This window comes from Solanum dulcamara, chromosome 4 (genome assembly GCF_947179165.1).
Source record: "Solanum dulcamara chromosome 4, daSolDulc1.2, whole genome shotgun sequence".
NCBI lineage: Eukaryota > Viridiplantae > Streptophyta > Magnoliopsida > Solanales > Solanaceae > Solanum > Solanum dulcamara.
Window position 1 is genome coordinate 76,752,929 of NC_077240.1, and position 5,699 is coordinate 76,758,627.

The 5,699-nt window shown below is 37.5% G+C and overlaps 1 long non-coding RNA gene across 1 annotated transcript; it reads left to right on the plus strand.

The window, feature by feature from the left end:
- The first annotated feature begins 2,188 nt into the window (after nt 1-2,188).
- Nucleotides 2,189-4,375, plus strand: LOC129885129 (uncharacterized). Its single transcript, XR_008766061.1, has 3 exons — nt 2,189-2,317; nt 3,185-3,226; nt 4,064-4,375. It is a non-coding gene; the product is annotated as an uncharacterized LOC129885129 (long non-coding RNA).
- The last annotated feature ends 1,324 nt before the right edge of the window (nt 4,376-5,699 follow it).

A 5,699-nucleotide genomic window follows, 5' to 3' on the forward strand; every position in this document is an offset into this window, starting at 1 on the left:
GAGTCCGTTTGGCTGATTCTAGTGATGGTAGAGTTTTTATTCGAGGAATTGCTGAATCCTCTATCATAAAAGCGGTAAAGCAACGCCAGTATGAAGACCCTATTCTGGCACAGTACCGGGATGAAACCCTTCAAAAGGAAAGGACCCCATTCGAGGTCACACCTGACGGAGTGCTAAGATATAGAGGCAGATTATGCGTACCTGAGATTATAGGGCTACGACAACAGGTTTTGGGAGAGGCACACTATGCCCGATATTCTGTGCATCCAGGGTCGACAAAGATGTATCATGACCTTAGATGTTTATACTGGTGGAATGGCATGAAGAAGGATATAGCAAAGTTTGTAGCCCAGTGCCCAAACTGCCAACAAGTTAAAATTGAGCATCAGAAGCCTGGCGGACTATTACAAGAGATGGAAATCCCGACTTGGAAGTGGGAAGCAATTAATATGGATTTTATTACAGGCTTACCTCGCACTCCACGGAAGTATGATTCCATATGGGTGATTGTAGATAGACTGACAAAATCAGCCCACTTTCTTCCGGTTAGAACTACATATTCAGCAGAGGACTATGCAAGGTTATATATCAAAGAGATAGTAAGACTTCATGGGATTCCCATATCTATTATCTCAGACAGAGGGGCTCAGTTTACAGCTAGCTTCTGGAGATCATTTCAGAAGGGATTGGGAACACAAATAAATCTTAGTACAGCATTTCACCCTCAGACTGATGGGCAGGCTGAACGCACTATTCAGACGCTAGAAGATATGTTACGGGCCTGTATTATTGACTTTAGAGGTAGTTGGGATGACCATCTGCCACTTATTGAGTTTGCCTATAATAACAGCTACCATTCTAGCATTCAGATAGCACCGTATGAGGCTTTATATGGCAGGAAGTGCAGATCACCTATTGGCTGGTTTGATGTTGGTGAGGCTAAGTTAATCGGACCCGATATGATTCAACAAGCTATTGATAAAGTGAAGCTTATTCGGGAAAGGTTAATAGCAGCCCAGAGTCGACAGAAATCATATGCAGACAATCGACGTCGACCCTTAGAGTTTCAGGTTAGTGATTGGGTGTTTTTGAAGGTGTCACCCATGAAGGGGGTAATGAGATTCGGTAAGAAAGGAAAGCTTAGCCCGCGCTACATTGGCCCTTATCAGGTTACTCGTAGAATAGGCAAGGTTGCATATGAGTTGGACCTACCATCTGATTTGGAAGCAGTGCACCCTGTTTTTCACGTGTCGATGCTTCGCAAATGCATTGGTGATCCTTCTAAAGTATTCCCCATGGGTGATATCCAGGTGACGGAGGAGCTTTCTTACGAGGAAAACCCTATAGCTATACTTGATCGCCAAGTCAGAAGGTTACGTACTAAGGATGTGGCTTCCGTCAAAGTATTGTGGCGAAATAACAATAGAGAAGAGATGACCTGGGAAGCCGAGGAAGAGATGAAGGATAAGTATCCTCACTTGTTTTCTACGCCTACAGGTAATCTAAACCTCTCGATTAATTATATTGATTGACATATGAAACTATTTGTTGTTGCAAAAAAAAAAGACTATTCCCCCAAATTTCTTATAAGACTTTATGAGGCGGGTTTAACATTCGAGGACAAATATTCTAAAGGGGGGAAGAATGTTACATTCCGTATTTTTGCATTTTGGATTATTCGTAAGCTAACGATTATAAATTCAAGGACTTTTAATTTTGAATTTTAAAAGGACATGATTTGTTGTAGATGCCAAGTTATATGAATAATTTATGTGTAGTAAAATACATCTCAAGAAGGACCCTTAAGCCAAATCAAAATAGAAGCCATCAAATATGTTTTTCTTAAAGTTACGTTTCGGGTAAGCTGACTTCGGGAGGCCATAACCTCTTTATAATTTGAGAATTTGGGAAAACTCTCAACATGAAAGTTGTAGATAATTGAAATATCTTTCCAACCATAGGTCGTGGGACGAAATGTGATATCGGAGTAATAAGATATAGACGTTTTAAGTCTGATAGGCCAAACTAAATAGTGAATTCGGCCCAACCCAATTCTAATTCGGGTCAGGCCCAATACCCACAAAATTAAATCTGATTTTTTGTAACTATTCCTTCATACTTTAGACCAACATAATTCTGGAAATTTCTAGAGAGAGAGAGAAAGGGAGTTCTTGAGAGAAATCCCAAATCCGACCAAAATTCAAGTCCCGAAATCCGAAGATCATGAAGAGAAAATTGTTGTACGTCGCGTTGGCTTCAATTTGAGCTAGAAATCAGCCAATAAGGAGAAGATTTTATGTGGTGCTGCAAATTTAAGGTAATATTAAAGTCTCCTTTCATTGTTAACAAGTTTAGTTAGAGTTTTAACGGATTAGAACGGAGAAAATAGTGTTATAAACTAGTTTGGTGATTTGTTGAGAGTTATGGGTTAAAGGGTTGTTTTAGGTAGATTAAATAGATGGAATTATCTTAGTGATGATGTATAATAATGGTTGATATTGTTTTGATGTTGTTGATGAGTTGTTGTTCATGAATTTGGAGGAAAAAGGTGTATGAAGATTGTGAATGTTCAAACCCGTTTTTGGAATTGAGTAGCTGGTAGTAATTCTGGAATATCTCATTGTGTAGACCTTCGATTTTAGATATTAAACATGTTTTGGAAAGCTAATACACGTACCTACAACTCTTATGTTTATGTCTTAGTCTATATATGCTGTTATTATGTCGAAAACTGAGCATGCATCATAAGACAAATTCTGTCCAGATTCTGGATTGAAAATTCCTTCATGTATAGCTGTTCGTATTTTGATGATATCTCTTTGTACAAAATGAATTTTGAGTTGATTTCTTTTTCATTGGAAACTTAAGACAGATATCTAAATGTTTCATGAAGGTTATAAAGTCCATTTTTGCCATTTTCATTTTCAAAATTTAGATACAACGTGAGGTACTTGACTTTCCGAATTTACTGCTTTGGTAACATGAATAATAAATCTTATTTTGTGTCAATATTTTGGATTGTTGATGTTGGTTGATGATTATATGGCTGGTTTGAAAGTGGGAAAAGTGAGCGGTATAGGGGAGGTGCTGTCCAATTTTTTTTTTTTAGAAATAACCTACTAACGATAGACTACGTTTTATTCTTGTCCATAGCTTAACCATAGTGCTTAACGTTTTAATATAGGTTGAGACAATATTGGACAACATATACGTATAAACGCTAAAGGTATGTAAAGTTAACATTTTCTTCTTTTGGCATGATCCATATGAAACGAACGAATGACGTATGCTTAAATTCCAAAGAAACTCTTATTCGTAGATATACTCGGATGGCTACCGTTCTTGATTTTCAAAATTTATATTGTTATGTCTTGACTCATGTGTATGATTTCAGCCATCCTAGTTGGTATAACTCATATTGTGGTATAATTCATATTTTAGTATAATCCATAATTGGTGTGATTCATAATGACTATTGTCTTGGTTTTCAAATGATGGACTGTTTTGCTTATTCTATTAAGTCTTCGATAATGATCAAATTTCACAAGGTTGCTAATGATACCTTATTCGTGCATATTGTTATGGTATTATTCACCGAGTCCTACGATAGGCCGGGTATGTTATCATGTATGGATTCCACTACATTATTCACCGAGTCCCTTACTAGAGGGCCGGGTACGTGATATGATAATATGATATTATGATGATATGACGATATGATTATGGCACCGAGTCCCATAATGGGCTGGGTACGGTATTAGTGTACACTACTCTATTCACCGAGTCCCTTTCTAGAGGGTCGGGTATGGTATATATATATATATGACGATATATTGATATAATTGTGACACCGAGTTCCATAACGAGCCAGGTACGATATATGATGATGATATGCATGTCTTCATTTTATAAGACACAGGTACAGTGATTTATTGATTATGATACTTGACTCTTGAATCTTTATTTCAGATGTGATCTCCGTTACGATATTTTATGCTTTATATACTCGGTACATATTTCGTACTGACCCCCTTCTTCGGGGGGCTGCGTTTCGTGCCCGCAGGTACAGATACTCATTTTGGAGAGCCGCCACCTTAGGATTCTACTCAACGGGTTGAAGTGCTCCATTGTCTCGGAGCCTAAACTTTTGGTACTAATCCTTATAATGTATATATTTGTGTATTTTGGGGGTACGGCGGGGCCCTGTATCGTCATATGCTATCGTTAATCCTCTTAGAGGTCTGTAGACACATGAGTGGGTTGTATGTAGATGTTGTCTGGTGTACTAGTATGGCTTATGTTTTTGGACATTTACATTCGGAGTGAAAGCCTTGTCGGCTTACGTATTATGTTATCTTATTTTTGACAATTAAGACTCCCAAGAAATAGCTGATTTGGTATATATATAAGTGACCGTTTGAGACAACGTGCTACCCATATAAATTCTATATCGTGTTTAATTGTCGATTGATAATAGATAATATGTGTGTATACGAGTGTCCAATTCGGACACTAGTCACGGCCTACGGGGCTAGGTCGTGACAGTACTTGAAATCACGAATCGTCCCAAGCTAACCCTTGGCATAAGACATCAAAGCATATCATAAGAAAACTAAGTGGAAGCTGGAATATATGCATAGAAGGTCTTATTAAAAAGATAACATATCCATGAAGTCTAAAAGCTAATGTTTGAAACAAGTCTCTAACATCTGAACCGAAAGAAATAAATTTGTCGGGACATGACCCCCGACTACCATTGCTTAGTATAAGAACTAACTAAATTACTCCATAAAGCCTCCAAATTAGGAGGACTCACTCATTGTTGACTAGAAAATTTTGCTACCTCACTAGCCACGTGTCTGAGAATGAGCACAGAAATCTGCATCATAAAAGGATGCAGCACAGAGAAAATATGTGTCAGTACGTGGAATGTATTAAGTATGAAAGGAGCACCAACATACTATTATAACATATCACAAAGGGAACAGTGAAACAAGATTTTCAAAATCATATACATAGTGAGAGTACTTGAAGAGAAAACAATTGGAGTTCATGTCTAAATACCATTCAAAATCTTCTTTCAAAAGCATGTATATAGATGAGTCTATTTCATTGGTCTTACATAAACATATACATAATGTCACACCCCGAGAGGGTACCCTAGGCGTGGTTGACACTCAGAAATCATCTTTGACTTCCGAGAGAACCACTTGGTCTCATTACTCATTTGTTCATCAGCGGAAGACTTAAGAATACTAATGTGGGCTTGTCATCATCAACATCAAAGGAAAAATAGATAATTCTTAGAAAAAGTAGTTTCTAAGCAGAACTACTCTGATTACATCATCAAACTCTGTCTATGAAGCCTCTAATACTCTTAGATGGTGCCAATGACATGTCCATGACTACCTTAAAAGAAACATAATACTCAAAAATAATAAAAGGATAGAGAGTTCCTCCGAATACAAGAAGGACTCACCAAATAGTTGAAAAATAATAATCTTCAACGATGTGCCTGTTGAGAATCTCTAACACCTGTATCTGCATCATAAAATGGTGCAGGTCGAATGACGTCAGTACGTGGAATGTACGAGTATGTAAAATGGCAGGAAGGTAAGGATATATATCAAGAAATTTCTCTCAGGAAAACTTAGCTCAGAACGTCAGTATTCATTTAAACTCAACTCTTTTGCTCTTTC